General features: G+C 52.6%; 1 protein-coding gene across 1 annotated transcript in view; it reads right to left on the bottom strand.

Annotated features, from left to right (window-relative positions):
- Window positions 1-9,012, bottom strand: part of PPP1R16B (protein phosphatase 1 regulatory subunit 16B) — a 57,392-nt gene extending 48,380 nt beyond the window's left edge. Inside the window, exon 1 of the mRNA XM_068700033.1 lies at window positions 8,868-9,012. The gene's annotated coding sequence lies outside the window, so the exon portion shown is untranslated. The remainder of the gene's footprint in view (window positions 1-8,867) is intronic.
- Window positions 9,013-17,639: the final 8,627 nt, after the last annotated feature.

Here is a 17,639-nt window from a genome sequence, read left to right as displayed (position 1 = left end):
AACAAAATTTATCTCCAGCATCAGAGGAGCAGCAGGATCCCTACCCTTAGGCAAAGAAAGGAAGATCAGAGCAGGATTTCTGTGCAAACATGAACCGAATCCCAGCTTCCCTCGCACGGGAGCAGGCCCATCCTCTGAGCCAAGCAGCTAAATAGTGAAGGAAAAGCATTCAGCAGCGCCGATTATGTGGAACAAAAATTAATTGAGGGCATAAGTCTCTGATTCGGCTCTCCATTTATTTTTCCACAGCAAGTTATATGTGAGTGCAGGTTGCAACGCAGACACCTGCAGGGAAAGCATCCCGACCCGACTGTGACAGTGAGATTACCTCCTTTTATTTGTTTTTCAGGGTAAAGCTTCCATTTTTTATCAGACCTGCAACAGGCAAATGTACACGATCTTTCAGCCCTGCATCCCCCTTCCTGACGTTTTGAACTACACGCTTGGAGATTCTGAATGTGAAAAACCACAACAAATGCCTGCAAAACAGGCTTTAAAGTAAGAAACAGAGGGGAAAAATAGCTAATTTCCAACAGAACCTCAAAAACACCGCTGCAAAGCCCACACCCTTCCCGTATGATACCAGCCGGAGCCCTGTTTGCCTGCACACCACTTTTTGACTGAAGCCCTTTCATTGTGCAAAGCCACCCGCACACATTGTGGCACATGGAAAAAACACGGGGAACAGCCCTGCTCCGGCCCAGCAGCCAGCTCGATAAGGGAAGGGATTTTCCATTTGCAGCTCCGCGGTACCTGTGGCCGTGCCAGCTCTGGGACGTTTCAGCCACACCAACATCAGCGCCGAGAGCCCACCGAGAGACACCCAGCCCTCGGCACCGGGTGGGCCCAGCAGGATCCAGCCCAAGCAGAAGGTAGGAGAGGTCCTCACACCACGAGGCTGCAGGGCAAGCACCGTGGAGCCCGTCAGCTGCAGGCCATGGCACAGATGTCACCTGGGCAGTGACAATGGCATGCGGTGGGAGGAGAGGGGTTGAGAGCCTGGGAAGCTGCTGTGCCGTCGGGGTGGTGTGCTGCTTTCGGCGTGGAAATGACTGACAGGACCTGAAAGCGGCTGCTGCACACCTGACAGAAGGGATATTGATTTCTGTGGGAGATGCAGGAGAGGATGCTCATCCCCGTCATCTGCTTCATTCCTTTTAAATAGCAGTTGTGTTTAATTATTGCTAACCACATGCCTTCAGCCCTAATGCTTGCAGACATTACTGAGCTCATCCATAAGCATTCCAGTGATCCTCGAGAGATCTTAACCAAGTAACACACAAAGGTGCCCGCACATCTCCCGGCTGTCAGGGAGCCCCCACGTCTGCCCAGCAGGGAGCCTGCAGGCCCTACAGGAGAGGAAAGAGGTGAGACCTTGGGAAAAACAATTTATCCACACTACAGCGCATGAAATTTTGCTCCATACAGCTCAGACATCTGGATTTCTGTCCGAAGCACTGCCCTTATTCCCTGGTGAACCCCACAATGCCTTATGGATTCTGCTGCTAAGCCACGCACACGCTGCCCCTCCACACCAAAAAATTCACCCCCTTGTCCGCCTCTCCCCCAGGCTGAGGCCAGCTACGAGCAAGCACGAAGGGAGCATGAGGCTGCAGAGGGTCCGGCTTCCCTGCAGCATGAAACAGTTGCTCTAGGGTATGGCTATCAGCCCATTCACAACAGCAGCAAGGACCAGCACCACCAGATATTGTTACTGCGGGGCAATCACCAAGATTTGTGTCTCTTGAATCCCACAGGAGTACCCTAAGTGCGTTTTCCAGAAAGCTGCCCCCTAACATTTCAAGAGCAGACCAGCAGAAGCCCTGCACGGGATGCCGTTTGCTGCCAGCTGGGCTTGGCGAAGGAAAAGCATCCCCACCAACAGCCCCACCACTCTCACTTCCACCTCAGCCCAAGCACAGCTCGAGAGCAACTTGTCTTATCTTAGCTGCAAGCCGTCAAATCTAAACAAACACACAGCCTTCTGCAGCGCTAACATCACCAGCTTCAGTCTTAAATCAAACACTCAGAGCAGCTTGCCACTGCCTTGCTTGCGAGGCAGATTTTGTGTTTCTAAAGTACCTTATTTTTAGGCGCAGCTATCAACCCGTACGTCACCATCCATGTCCTACTTTTCATGTTTTCTGCATCTATGCTTGGCCACAGCCAGCGATGGCATGGTGGCTTCACTTGCTGCTCTGACCACACGGTTGCCCTTACATTCGGTTTCAGACCTTTACCATTTATTGCTTCGCAAACATGATTTAGGATATTTCACACGGACTTGATTACCAACACAGCATCAGAACTGCAGGTCCTTCTCTCCTCCTCGGCAGTTGCTTTGCTTCTGCAGCTATGAGCAGCAGGGCTCCCCGGCCACAGGTTCCTCTCCTCATCTACCCACGAGCACAAGGCTAGGCCTTCCTTCTCTGCTGCCTGGATGTGCAGCTCTGCCTGGATTTGTAGACACACAGACTGGCCCAGGGGAGAAAGACTTCCCCAAAATACTGAGATTTAAGGGCCAGACCTCAGCCAGGAAGAACGGCTGCTCTCAAGGGAGACTTTCTGGAGTTTTCCAGGCACGGGTACCCAGCTCGCCGTTCTCAACCTGCCTCAGCTGAGCACTGCTCTGAGAAGCTGCTCTAGTTGGGTGGCAGAAAGTTGTTCTGGTTGTGAAAGTCATATTCAGGTCACATCTTAAAGCCAGAAATCCAACCCCGCAGGTGGTGGAGATGGCCCTCCTGTATCCCACATCTAAAGCACAACTCCCTCCAGTTGCTTTGGTGGCTCAAACAGGTCAGCAAACACAGCCCACCCAGGACAAAGCCCCTCTTACTTTCACATACCAGCTGGATGCTGCTTGCTCAGGACCTCAGGAATAAAAAGCCAAGCCCTACACAAATACCTAAATCTCAGCTTAGCGCCAGGCAGCAGAGCACGATGGTGGATCTCATTAGACACTTCACAGCCAGCACAGGGCTCACGTCATCCTTGGTCTTTCTCTGATGGGTATTTGACCTCTGAGCTGCTCAGCAAGCAGCTCCGCAGAGCGCATGGCTGTGCAATGCTGCCAGCATCCAGTATTGCTGCATGGAGCTGCTGCAATGCCTCGTCCTTGGGGTTTTCCCATCAAAGGTTCCATCACTGTACCACGAGGTCACACGTGGCAGCTGGGACAGGTAAGTGAAACTGTGCATCTCCAGCCCTCTCTCCTAGCTGCCCCCTCTGGTCCTTCCTAAAAATGCTGGACCTGCAGTTCCCGCCCCCTCCAGCTGGAGGGCAAAGCCCCAGGGCGCAGGGTGCTGAGCAGCCCCTCACCTGCAGCGAGGAGGCAAGAGCTAACGAGCAAACTCACAGGGGAGGTCTCTTGGCAACACGGGGTGAGAGAAAAGGAGGGGAAAATTGCTGCCAGCTTGTTTGTGTGCACTTAGGGTGGCATTTCCAACCCTGTAATTGTTGCATAATGAATTTAGCAATGGAGTTCAAGAGCTATGATTCATTCAGGCCAAAAAAACATGAGTCAGCCCCCAAAGAATCATGAGATGTTAAAATTATATACATTTAACTTGAGCCTGACAAATCCGAGGGAGCAGCGTAGCAGCAGAGTGTCTCAGCACAACTCAAAACATCATGCAAATACCCCGCAAGGCGAGCACCGGGCAGAGCAGCGAGGCGCGCCGGCAGCGCAAATAATTTACGGCCGGCACCTGAAGGCGGCTCAGGTGATCGGCCCCAGCTGGGATCCGGGCACCTGATGCTGTGTCTTACCTGGCACTCAAATCGCCTCCTGGGTTAAAGGGAATGAGGTTCCGTCCAGCCTGGCACAAGGGCGTTGTGCCACCTCCCAGCGGAGAGGAGCACTCGAGATGCTCGCTGCTGTGTGCGAGCAGCACAAAGGCCGGACAGACGACAGGGGAGGAGAGGAGAGGTTGCTACGGGGAGCTGGCACTCCGGATGTTAAAACAAACCACAGCGTGGGGCTGGAGAGGGAGTGCGGATCTCTGCAGGGGACAGAGCAAGAAAGAGGGCAGATTCATTATGGCAAAGGATGTCTACGTTCAGGAGTGTGTGCGGATCGCCAGGAGGCAATGCGGAGAAGACCTCGGGAAAAATAAGATTTTTTTTCCTAGCTCTGTTGGGTGAACTTGCTTAAATCATGCCCTGTATTCTGTGCTTACGGAGCTCATGTGGAAAGAAACATTATTCTGAACCAAGATAGGGTGCGAATTCAAAGCAGAGCAACTATTCTGGGTTAACTCCCCAGGTGGCTGCTTACTCTAGAGTGGCAGTACCTTTTCCTGGTTTAATTCACTTTAAAAATAGATTAGGCCAATGGTTCTGATCCGCAAGGCCATCATAGCTGGCCTGCTGCTTTTAGAGCACCCTTAATTAGAGCCTGGATATGGGGACCTGTGGGGCTCCGGGCTGCAGCTCTGATGGTCCCAGTTTGGCAGCGCTGGGTTAACCCCGCGGGAAGGCACGAGCTGCCTGCAGGAGGGTCTGCACGGAGCCCCCTGGCCGGGAGCTGCTGCCCTACAGCCATCCCACACGGACACGTGCTCCCTTCTCCTCCCTCTCTGTACGACAGGGGACGGCCAGCACCACATTCTCTGCCCAACCCGAGCCAGGCAGCTCTATAATGAGCCCGCAATCCGTGCCGGGCGTGCAAGCAAAAGCTGCCTTACACAGCCATTTTTGTTTAATGTTCATTTGAGTTTACCGTTTATCAAAGTTCTCTTTAGCCTCATTAATCACAGCCTATCAAGCTCTTTCGAAGGCAAACAGAAAAGAGCACCCAACGACTGCACTTCGTGCTTTACCCTTCTCCCCCTGGAATTGTGGAAAGCCACGAAGCAGGAATGCCCACCCACCTGCCTCCTGCTTTCCAACCACTTCCCATGGGATTAAATCAGCTGACTACTCTGGAAAATAAAAATTGTATCTCTTTCTAGCAATATTCCAGGAGAGCAAACAGTGTGTTATGCCAGAGGAAGAGCAGAGGGAAGGCAGATACACCGCTCCCAGCTCTCGGCAGCACCGGTACCTGCATCAGGACTCGGGTGCGGTGTCTGAAGGCAGGGATGGCCAAGCCACCTTTGTCAAAGGCTTTGTCATTTCCTGCCCGGGCCTCTAGAGCTGGAAACCCTGCAGCTCGCCTAATCCACATCAAATATACCCCATTTGTTTGCTTCATACCGGTATCGAGGCTTTGTGTTCCTAAAGCTATTTGTTTTTTTCTAGGTGTGGACGGGGCTCAGTTAACCACAGTATTTACACACTTCTGTGAGGCCTCGAAGGAGAAGGTCCATCAGAAGAACCGCGTTGCTCTGGAAGCTGTACTTGCCCCTGCAAGGAGGTGACACCGAGTTCAGGCTCACACCGAGCAGCCCAGCAGGACCCGGCACAGCAGCAGGCTCTGGGCTGCTCACCTCCACCCCAGCCAGCAAAGCACCAGCATCACCTTAGAAATAATTCATTATTACTAGAAATATAGAAATATAAACATATAGAGAAAGAAAAACATGTCGGGGAGCAAAAAGCAACAGGCTGCAAAGGAATATGCCCAAAGCAGGAGCACTTGGGCGAGCCACAGGCAGTGCCGACGGGCAGCAGCGCCGGCAGCACGGCGCTGTCGGGATGAATGTGCGAGGGAGCACGTGGAGAGGAGCTGAGGAGAGACGAGCAGATTAACAGAAGACAACAGATTTCTAGTAAGATTGCGATAAGCCTCTTTAAACATCCCTGAAGGATGAGCCAGCTGGCAAGGCCGTCCTCCGAGGTGGTGTAACTCAACTCGGAGCCTTGCTAAAAGCGAGCAGCTGACCCCTTTCACACATCCCGGCTCGCTCCTGCAGCTCTTTAGGCAACGTGGCCGAACGTGCGGTGCCTGGATGCTTCTGCACCCGCCAGCAGCCTGCAATTACAGCCTCCCAGCAGAGAGGAAGCCAGCCCTGAACTATTTTCAATGAGCAAACAAGACGCGAGGTCGGGCTGATCGTTAGTGCCGGCAGAGCGCACCGTTCCCCCGGCCTGGCCAGGCAGCACAGAAGGCAACGCGCTGTGTGCGCGGGCTGATCCCGAGCCACGTCCCCAGCACGAGGCCGTGCCGCTGCCCCACGCGTGCCAGCAGGGCTGGGGGCAGAGGCACGTCGCTCCTGGAAAGGGCTTTGCCAAAGCAGGGATGGCGAGGTGAAGAGGGGAGCCCCTCTATGGTGCTCTCGCCTCCTTCCAAAATTCAGCTCTGCCAGGCTCGGGGCAGAGCCGAGTCCCCTTCCTGGGGACACCACATCCCCGTGAGCAGTGCCCCCTTATGAGGAGGAAGAGGAGGGGAAGCAGGGGAAGGCAAGCTGCAACGTTACCATTCTGATGCTTTTTTAAGGGACGACACCTGCAAAACCTCCTGAAGCTGGAGTGGACCCCTCACAGGAATGGCCACGGGAAAAGTTTGTCCTGTCCCTTTTCCAGCACCCCAACAAAAACCCACAAGTGTTAGAAACCAGAGGGATCACCTGGAGCAGGAGAGGGCTTCAGAACGAACAGCAGCAGCAGCGGGTTTGTTTGATATCAGGCAAGATCTTCTCCGGCCAATTAGCTGGTGATACAATTTGCCCACTCGGGTCACTGAACCCCCATTTAGCAGCTCCGAACGAGCCGAACTGCGGCCAATCTTCCCCCTCCAGCAAAACGAGTGATTCAAAGTGCAGCTAATGACAGAGGGTCAGGAGGATCTGGCTGAGGATTTGGCCTGCTGCTCTGAGAGGGCCATTTATTGCCCAAAAAGAGACCGGCCTCTTTCAAGCCAAAGAAGTTAATCCTGTGAAGACGAAGGACCTGAATTCCCTATCTTAATTCACAACCAACAGTACCAGAGAGCTGCCAAACTCGAGGCAGATGCAGGTAAAAGCAAAAAAGAAAAAAAAAAAGAGAGAATCACATCCAAAATCAGGTTAAGGAAGGTCACAGTTAAACCCCCCTTCATCTCCAGAGAGCAAGAGACATTTTTAAGGATGGAAATCGGAAAGGACTAACGTCTCCTGAAGACTTTTTAGCACAAACCCTGCTTTTTCACTAATTTACATAAGACAAAAATGAGACATCCCCTCACCCACAAAGGCTTCATTATTTGTCAGCCTCAGACTCTGTAACCATTATTCCAGCAAACATTGGTTGATGTTTTTCTTCTTACTGGATGAAATGTGCCTAGAGGCAACAGGCATTTTATAAATTATTAAACCAAGGGAAAATGAGGTCCTAACAAAGTGGCTGCAGAAGCGATGCAGAAGCACCAAGGAGCCGGTACAATTGGTACCAGCACACTCACACAGGGTCATTTTTCCAGCACTGAAGGACTCAACAACAAGACATTGTCTGAAATGGGCAGCCTGCTCACACGAAAAAGAAAAAGTTGTATCTCAGTGCTTCATCACATCCAGCAGACATCAGAAGTTCAATGCTTTAAAGCTTATTTTTGTTATGAAATCCCCATACGTGTCTTTCAGCTAGACGGAAAATAAGCTTTTTAACCTCACAAGAGATCTCAGAAGATGAAGCAAAACCCACAAAAATAATGTAATGAGAGTACTTTCTAATGTAAGAAGAGTGTTTTCAGGATCACGCGGAGTTTTCAAGCAAACCCTTAGCACAGAGGTGAAGCCAGGAAAGCATAAATGAAAAGGTGCTCTTCCTAGTCAGGATTTAGCACGTCTTTCACAAGAACAACACAACCCCTCCAGTTTCGTTTGGCTCCAGATTGGAAAGCCTGTCCTGCTTTCTGCCCGACGGGCACCGGGCCCCTCTCCATCAGGAGCAGGGCACCCGGCGGCAGCGGCCAGCTCGGGGCAGCCGAGCCGAGGCAGCCGGGGTCAAGGTGAGCACTAGGGCAGCCCCTGGGCCGCTCCTCCCCAGGCTCCCCGAGCTCTCCAGGAGCACGGAGGGCTCAAACCGAGATCATCAGCTTCCAGGTTTGTGACCCTCATGCTTTCCTCCACCATGGCGAGAAGCCACCTTCTCTTCTCCTCCCCTTAGCTTGAGACACCCTCCTCAAGAGGAGTTAGTCCGGCGCAGGAAGGACCTTCCCACGATAAGGAAGCGGGGTTAGGAGCAAGAACTTCTTTTCTTGCCAGCAGAGCCAACCAAGAGCATCCCCAACGCCGCAACCCCGGCGCTGCGGAGTTTGGGCTGCGCTCAGCCCTGGAGGAGCCGCTCCCCACACGGGACCTTCAGCGCCTCGCACGCAGCCCCGCTGCAGTCCCGGTGCCACTGCAGGAATTACGGCTGCTTATCTTTATGCTGCCTCAGGTCCGTCTCTTCCACAGCACGCTTATGCCAAAGGGGAGAGGGTTTCCAAAGACAACCAGCAAAACCCCTCGGTGAAGCGAGGGAAGATTCCCCCCTTGGGTTCCTTGGGCTCCGGGCCATGACCCACGGCCCAAGGGTGTCCTCAAACACCAAGCGCAGCCCTTGGCCAGGGGAGCAGAGTGCCTTAAGGACCTAATTCCGTCCTCAGCGCTCGATGCGTCCGAGATAAGGTCGGACACATTTATTGTGGGATTACCCGGGTGCCTTGAGCCACCGGGGGCGGGCAGCGGGCTGCATTATTTAAGCGGCTCTCACCAGCCCTGGCTAGGATTGCACAGGGCTGGAGTTACCGAAACTCCGTGATTGCAGCCACCCGGGAGAGGCGACAAGGACCCCGGGGGGAGGCGGTGGAGGGGGGGGGGGGGGACACCCCCACGGCCCTCCCCTCTCCCAAACCCACCCTCCTCGGGCGACGAGCTCCGCAGGGGCTGTCTCGCCCCCGAAGGGGTCATCACCCCCGAAGCCCCTTCCCCGGCCCCCCCCCTCCATCCCCGCTGCCCCGCACTCACCCGATGCGCAGCGGGGCCCGGCCGCCGAGCTCCCAGCGCCCCGGCTCCGGCTCCTCCGGCGGCGGCGGCTGCTCCGCCCCGAGGTGGGGCCGCGGCTTTCGGAGGCGCGGCCGCGGAGCTGGAGGCGGCGGGGGGGCCGTGTGGGGCCGTGCGGGGCCGTGTGGGGCTGCCCGGCCCTGCAGGTGGCCGCCCGAGCATCCTCCGCACCAGCCCCTCTCGCAGCATCCCCCGGGGATGCTCCGCAACGTCCCCGGGGGATGCTGCGGGAGGGGCCGCTGCGAGCGCTCGGCTGCGAGCCTGGGTGTGCGTGTGATAAATTTAATGACAAAAAATGGAAATCGGCACATCCATCGCCTTTCTGTCGCAGCCACCGGCCGTGGCGAGGCTGCTGGCTGCGGCTCTAGGTGCGGGTTGGGCTCGCAGCGTGCTGAGCCTGAGCCGGAGTTGGAAGGTCTGGGGAGGAAATCCGGGTGAGCGGCCTCGCTGCCCTTTATTTTCAGCACACAGCCGAGGCCGGTGGCAGGTTCCTGTTTGTCACAGAGCGGAGTAACAAACGGGGGAAGGGGGCTCTCGGGGAGCTTTTAGGGGAAACTGCGAGCCAGCCCCGACGCCACGCCGCGCTCACGTCAAGCTTGCAAAACACGGCGATGCCGAAACCAAACGGCGTGCCCAAAGTATGCCTCATGCCCATTGCACAGGCCGACAAAGCGAGGCAGATAAGAGGCTTTGCCCGGAGCCCAAATCAGTCACCGAGGCTGGGAGCGCAGCCAGGAAGCTCCAGGGAGCTCACACTCACCTCACAGGGCTGGGGAGCACTGCTGAGGGGATGCTTCACGCTGCTGTCAGATCCTGCCTCTGTGCTTGTCCTAGGGTGAGATAGGTTTCGGTAGGGTTGGAGGATTAATCACCTCCCGCCCCGTTTCCTTTTGGGAAAAGGCCTCCACACAGGCTCCGGATAACAGCAGCGGGGAGGCAGCTCTCACCATCGAGCTGTGGGATTTCCTTACAATGTTCTGGCTCTACAAAGAGCTGTCGGCTGGGGTCACAAATCGCTCCTTTGAACTGGAAGTGCTTAGGGGTAACAAATCTGGATCTTTGCAGTTGTACCTGGGTGTGAAAGGGCATCCATAGCATGAAAGCCTTTAAGGTGGGAGTCTCCTCCGGTGTGTCTCAGGACATCTATCCAGAACTCACGTACAGCACAGCAAAAATGGGTTTCAAGAGTCACCAAATGCCTTAACCATACAAACTTGTCTTACTGATGGATTTATAAATGATCAGGTCTGGACGACAAAGCTGATGAGAAGGAATTACGGCCACGTCCTCCTCCTGACTGGATCCACAAAGGCGTGGGTTGGGGATGGAAGAAATAGGAAAAAGTTTAGCCAAGGTAAAGGTTAGTTACAGAGCTGGGACCAGACTCAGATCCTCACCAGCCAGAGGCCTCGGTGGCCCCGAGGCTCCCAGGGAGGCTCTCCAAACCTGGCAGCTGCAGCCCTAGCCCAGGGCGCAGGAGAGCCGAGCGACTTAGGATCGTCCTCTGAAGTCCATAATTTAGTTTGTTTATTGAAGAAGTGTTATAAGCACAGCTGCTTTCTGAGGCACGTATGGTAATGAGGGGGGGAACCATATAAATAAACTGGCTCCGTGCCAGAGCAGTGAGTCAGCGCGGAGAGCTGAAATGCATCCGAACAGTTACAGGAGCAAAAAAAAAATAATAATAAGGCTCGCTTTCTGTTCAGGCTGGGGTATGAGCATTGCAAGCAGGACAAGAAGCCAGCTCCCACCTCTGCAGGCCCTCGCCGTGCCCAGAGCCCAGCAACGGAGAAGGTGGAGAGCTCCAGGGCCGAGGGAGGACCTGCAGGCATCTGTGTGTCCTCCTCCTTGCTGGCAGATCAAAGCTCTCGATTCAGTTGCCAACTCAAAAATTTGGAGATAGAATAGAAATACAGCTTGTTTGTTTTCTAATGCAGTCAAAATTCCCTGGTCAGGTTTTCACGGTTTTCTTTGGTACAAATTATTAAATAAATAAAAACAATGCAAAGATTTAGGTTTAAAACAAACAAACAAAAGCTATTTCAAACCTAAAGTTCCACAAAAAGCACTCCTAAAGCACGCAGCATGTTCAAGGACCCAGTTCCCAGCATCTCTTTCCTCATCCAGACTTCAATCCAATTTCACAGCTAGTTTTGGTCCCTCGGGTTCCTTTCTTTAAGTTCACTCTTTGCTGGAAAAATTTAACCTGGGTCTAACAAGAGGATTTTTCTCGGGTGTTTTCCCAACATGCAAGTTACTCAGCGTGCAGACCAGGCGCTGACAACCAACTCAGTCTTCCAGAGAAAAAAAACAAGTGGGAAGCTGCAGTGATTGCGGCAGCTCGTGCACACAGAAGGAGCTGCCAGTCTTGTGCTGGGGATAAAAATGCAGAAGTGAGGGGATGGCAGAAACCAAGTCCCTGCTCTTCATGTGTGCAGGGCTTGTGTGCTTGGCATCGCTGCTTCGTACGTGTGTGGGGACCGCTCGTCTCAGCAGGGACCAGCCCGGCACCAGCTGAGCGCCCTGGGAGCCGCACAGGTCACCCCCTGCACCAGCCAAACCCACTGCCTCGTTTTCCCTCTCCTCTTTATTTCATGCTTCCAAAGATTTCTTTTCAAGGGCTCACGATGTATGTTCTTCCAGCTGATGGTAAGATTTCTTTTTTTAAAGGCCTCAAATGGCCCCGAGCAGCCCCTGTCTGTGCTGAAACCTGAAAAGGGGTATGAAGGGGGAAATCTTGCAGGTTTAATGATGAGGATAAGAGGCTCTGAACACAGATGGTGGGAGGCAATGAGCAGTGCAAGGGGAGGAGTGACCTGGCTGTGGGGCCTGGCTTGTCGAGGAGGAAGCTTCCAGGGACAAGACAAGGAGATGGGGCTGAGATGGGTGCTGCCACAGTGAGACCAAGGCTGAGAGAAGGGTGCCCCAGCACGAGCACTGGCATTGGTAATTCTCTGTGAAAAATAAACTCATTCAAGGGCTTGTGAAGTGCTGAAGTTATGGGAAGGCTCTCAGTGCCTGGCAGATAGTTACATGGCATAACCAGGGCGCGACTGGAAAAGGAGAGCTGGAGGAAGGAAATCAGCAGCGAGGAGGCAGGAGGACACCCAGGGAAGGCTGAAAGTGGCAGCAGAACCATTGGACTAGAGAGGCAGAGGGGCAGATCAGCTGCCTGGCACCCGTTCCTCCTCCTCCCTGTGGGCATGGAGGCCAGCTCACCACAGGTAACGCGTGTCACACCAGCTCCAGCAGCAACACAGCATTAACATCCAGGCCTTACCCAGGGGAAGGACCATTTGTAGGCACAAAACCAGGAGTAGGCTTAGAGCAAACCTCTCCAAGAGCTGGAGAGAGCCAGGGCCAGGCTGACCTGCGCACGTACTGCAAGAGTTCACACCCTTGGCAAGAAAGAAACATTGCAGACCGATGGGCAGAGATCCATGGCCTGCAGGGTTCCTGGTTAAAGTCCCTGTGGTCAGGAGCTGGCCACCTGCCCGGTGCCGAGCGTGAAGCTGAGCTCTCCTTTCTATCCCCATCCTCCTCTCCACCCTCGGGTGCCTCGCCTGGGGCACTGGGTGCTCAGCTCCCGGTGCAGGGCTGCCAAGTGCCCAGCACTGACACCTGGGGCTGGTTTCCACCTCCCAACACTGCACCAGAGTCGAGTCCACCTCAAGCACCAGCCCTTAGCAATAGTGGCTTTAATCCGCTAATTAATCCCTACGTCTTTGCTAATGCCTGAGTACCCTGTGCAGCTTCTGTCCTGCATGGGGCAAGCGCTGTCCCAGGCGGTTTCTGGGGGAAGCCCACCTGGACAACGCTGCTGCGGTCTTCTTCTGCCTCCAGTGTGGTTTGTGGGCTGAAAACCTCTTATGCTATCACAGCTCTGCATCTTACTCCTCTCCTCCAATCCCCGAACCGCAGTTAATGCCTGTTACTTACCTTCTTCACAGCAGGGTGGGGAGATTAATTAGAAAGATTGTCTCAAGGTGCAAACTTTGCATCTGGCTGGAAATTTTGAAGGTCAGAAGTAAGCTGGTCTAACCCAGTGTTTGCAAGCCTCTGAGAAACTCTGATGGAAAGACTTTAAGGGCCAGACACAACTTAGAGTCAAGACACAAGGGCATGGCACACTCCTGGTGCCACACAAACCCGCTGTGCTAACATTAGCACAGGTGCTGCCATTGGGGAATTTGAAATGACAGCTCAAAGCCACCCTCCTGTGCCAAAAGGGCTTTGAATCAGAAGCAAGAGCTTCTGGCTACCTGAAAACAGACACCCCTGGGCAGCCCAGGGGTCAGTGCTGAAGAGTTTTGGTATGAGAAGTTGGTCAAAGCAAGGCACTCCCAAAGCACCTGGATGCTGGACCTTACCGAAGGGTGGCTTGGCTTTCAGATAACACAACATTATTTTATTTTCAGCTATGCCCACTCCCCTCCTCTAATTGAAATAAGCCATTGCCGTGGGTAATGGTCTTGAATTTTAGAGAAAGACTGGCACGGAAAGCCAGCAGAGAAGTGGCTCCATCCACGCCTCACAAAGAGCAGAGCCTGCCCCACAGGAGCGAGGTGGGAGCCACCAGGAGGCTGCAGCTCAGCCCCTACCCTTCCCCTTCCTTATAGGCCGATGGCTCAAGCTGGATCAAGACCTGTCCTCAGAGGCAAGCAGGTTAGTCACAGCAGTCGTGCCCATAATTTGCTTTGATATTTCCTACCCTACCATTAAAAGCCCTTCTACCTTCAGCTGGACACCTATCGATTGGCAATTTATGACATTATCTCCGTGCACTGCACTAGAAACTCATCAGTGCTTTGTTCTCATCCGCGAGCTTTCTCCCCAGAATAAGCAAATACTGTCCGATAAGCTGGTTTGCACAGCGCACGGAGTGTTTAGCCATAAAATCCCCTGTGGCATTCAGGTATTTAACAAGCTGAAGTGTTTAAGGGTGTGTCTGACATTTGTTTAATATACAATTATTTAATGTATTATAAATCCAATCTGAAAGAAACTTGGCCTCGCAACCTTTGGGAACAGAAAAAACGCAAAGGGGGTTCCTGAATCCCAAACCCTTGTTTTTTGTGGGCATTTTTATCCTGGAGGCCCTCGGATGAAGCAGCCCTGCCATGTCCCCACCTGCCATTTGAGGAACTCCCCTTCCAGGTGCCAGGTGAGGCTTTTCCATGGAGCTGTCTCTGCTGCCAGGGCTCTGCTGCCACGCTCAGGTCCCTCTCCTCTCCCAGGAGCACCCCCACACTGCTCTCACCCTGGAGCAGAGCCCCAGGAGGAGATTTCCTCCTGACTCCAAGCCCATCCTTACATCAAGGCACCGATGGCTCTGCCTGGCCAGTCTGGCTCAGACACACAGAGCTCATCAGCTCCTGACCACAGGAGAGGAGCCCACGGAGAATTTCAGCACCGCAGCCCCCACCCAGACCCAAGCAGCCCTCACCAGCCCGCCAGGAAACAGAGATGCCACAGGCCATGCATCTTTAATGCTGCTGCTCGGTGGAGCACACATCTGATAGCCGGAAGCATAAAAGCCTCGCCAGGAGCAGGCGTGTCAGAAGTCTTTGTCCATCTTTTAGGGCCAGATCTGGTTTCTGCAGTTAATGAAAGTCACCCCAGTAGTTTTTGCAGGATTTGAATCAGGGCCTGAGCAGCCACATGCAAGAAAGCTACAGCCAGGACACAGCGCTGCAAGAACCAGAGAGCAGGTCACAGGGATGTAAATGCCTGCTCCATGCTTACGGCTTTCTCCTTCCTAAAAACGGTGGCCTTACCCCTCAGGTGCACTGACAGTTTTACAGAAGCAGCAAAGAGCCAGTACGTGGATGGCTGCTGCAACACAAGAGGCACTCCTGCCACCAGCTCCGGGTTTATTCTGCAGTAGCCCAGACTTTCCCCACTCACTGAGCTTTCAGCAAAAGCAGAAAGTTATCTCCTTTCTCACTGCATTCAGCACACAGCCTAGATACAGCTCTACAATTACTACAGGTCTAGTGTTTTTCCCCCCTAAATTGTTTCCATATGTAATCCAGTTAACTAGGTTCGTAATGATATAGAGGAAAGGAAAGGCCCTCTTTTCGTTCAGATTCCAACGAGTAAACAAAGCCAAAAAACAGCTATAACAAGAAAAAAGTGCTAATGACAACATACACCGCACTATAGTAGTTACAATAAGAAAAAAAATGTTTCTAATCAATACTAATTGGAAGTTTCCTGCTTTGAGAGCTTGTTAAGCATCTGTCTCCCCGTTGTACCAGCTAGTCTGATAGCAGACAAGGCTCTCCTGCTGTTTGCCAAATTCATCCTTCTGTCTAAGCATATTTCACAAGAAAGATAAATACCAAAAGAAAAGGAAAAAAAGAGCAAGATGACAGCTCTCTCAGGTGAGGTTGTTCACATATCCCTCTTTTTCGTAAGAAAAAACCTCTTACCAGAGGTTCTAACCAGGAGACTTGCTGAATAACCTGGAAGGGCTTCACATGTTCACTGATGCTCTGCATCTCCTCTTCCCTGCAGGGAACTACCACTGCTCGACTAACAATGATGGGGTTTAATCGTGCAGTTATCCGGCTGCTATAAAGGTGACTGCACACATGAAAACTCACACCACCGGGGATGAATTTATCAAAAATGAGCCTCTGCCACTGATGTTACATAAGCATCTGCAACATATGAACGCCTATTTCATTCTGAAAGCATTAGGGGTGTTGACTCATTAGCAAGGAGATGAACAGAGGTACTGAACTGTTCAGCTTCCCAGGAAAATATGAGGGCAGTAGGGAAGTCAGCTTTACAGAAATACAAAAGACTTTGGGTAAGTTATCACAAAGCACGTGAGATGCTTCTGAATTTTGATAACTGCTTTGCACGTAAGTTCTCTTTTAATTTTAATTCCACCCACAGACAAAAGAATAAAAGCCCAGTTTTAGAAACAAGTCACCCCCTAAACTCCCAGTGCAGAATCCTAACCAAGTCACCGCTGTGATGACTCAGTGCACGTTGCCAGCAGGACTTCAACTTGAGATGTGCAGCACTGAAGGCAAGGGGGTGTCTTCCCACCCCTGCAAGCCTGACCCAACCACACAACCAGGGTTTTTAACAGGGGTTGTTCTGGAAAGGAAGGCTAAAAGGGGGATTTGCAATGCTTAACCTGAGTAGTCTTAATTTCTCAAGGAGTCATAATGTTTTTGTATTACCACACCCAAGAAATGTAAAACTCTGCAGCTTCTCCACACTGAGGGAGTTCAGGAAGACTTTGGCACTCCAGCCTCTCCCACTAACTTACAGCAGGCTGTAAGGTGCACACAGAGCTCCTCCATCTGTTAAGATGCTTTGACATCAGCATTTAATTATTTCCAAGGGGGTTCTTGCAGGAGCTGAAGCCTGAGACATTGGTCTGCCTCATGCTGACAGACCTCTACATCCAGCTTGGACAAAGGCTCTCAAAAAAACAAAACAAACAACAACAACAAAAAAACAGCCCCTCAAGCTCCCAAAGTGTGTCGATTTAGCTACCTAGCTCTTCCTCAGAAGCCCTTGCTCAGCGTTTCAGGGCCCTAACACAGAGCACAAAATAGTACAGCTAAGCTTCTTTGGTAAGGTCTTAAATTTTCTTGGTAATGGTGTTTTAGAGGCACATGGAAAGGTTGAAAGGCATCAGTGAAGCCACCAGAAATATGTAAGTCTGGCAGCTGTAGCAACTGCTCTCAGTAGAAGTGATTTTCCTTGCCATGCCTTAAATCACACTCCAAGAAAAAGCAATGATACGTGGGCTAGGGGAATCTGATGTTAAAATACCGGTACCTTGCATCAACCCTATCCCTGACCATAAAGTCATCCCCATAAGCACCAGGACTGTGGTGGGAGGTGTGCTGCTATCCATTAGGAGGTATAGCAAGGGGTATGGGAGAACTCCTACCGTGTCTTTTCTCTAATTCCAGCAGGCAGCTCTCAGCCCCATTCTAAAGACGAAAGCTGGAGTTAACGGGACAAAAACACAGAGCGGCACTGAATGAGAAATGGTAGTGTTGTTTCCTCCAGCTATCACGCATCAATGGCACTCCACACTGTGGCCTGAGGGAGGCCTCAGTTGGGAGACCCAACACAGAGACAAACGAGAGCTCTTGCCAGTGTTACAACAAGAAGGGCAGAAGGTGCCTGGAGGTGCAGGAGCATCACAGTGAGCAGGCCGAGAGCTCAGGTGAGGACCCACGAGCAGTACATAACCCCTGGGACACAGCCTTATTTATACCCTGATCGTTTCATCCCTGTGCTCCAGGAAACCTATTTGCTGTGAATTTAAAAACAACCCAAAAGTCCACCCCTCAAGGCTCTGAGTGCCCCAGCACTGCCCAGAACAATAATCAAGTCTCAGCAGCCTTACCTCCGCAACAGCTCTGGCTACACCTCTCCGTCTCTTCTTTCCCATGGGTGTCATTTGCTTTCAATCCTTTCAAAGTCCAAGGCCTTTCTGTACTGTGCTGAGAAGGTCACTAAACCAGATTTGTGATTTGAAGTGCTAGCCCCTTCTGTGCCTCTTCATCCAGGGTCAGGGCACGCTCCATGTCCTGGGAGTGACGTGGGGCACCGTAAGCCTCTGACCAGACACCTCGCTCTCAGTGTGTCTTAAAAAACACAGCCAGACGCATCCATGTAGATCAAGCCAGCATCCAAACCACAAGCCAATGCCAGCAGAAGGAAAAAAAATGCTTGAATAGTTCATTTGTGTCCTCT

Source organism: Anas acuta, chromosome 16 (genome assembly GCF_963932015.1).
Source record: "Anas acuta chromosome 16, bAnaAcu1.1, whole genome shotgun sequence".
NCBI classification, from domain to species: domain Eukaryota; kingdom Metazoa; phylum Chordata; class Aves; order Anseriformes; family Anatidae; genus Anas; species Anas acuta.
The sequence above is the reverse complement of the archived record's forward strand: the minus strand, read 5'-3'. Positions and strand labels throughout refer to the sequence as shown.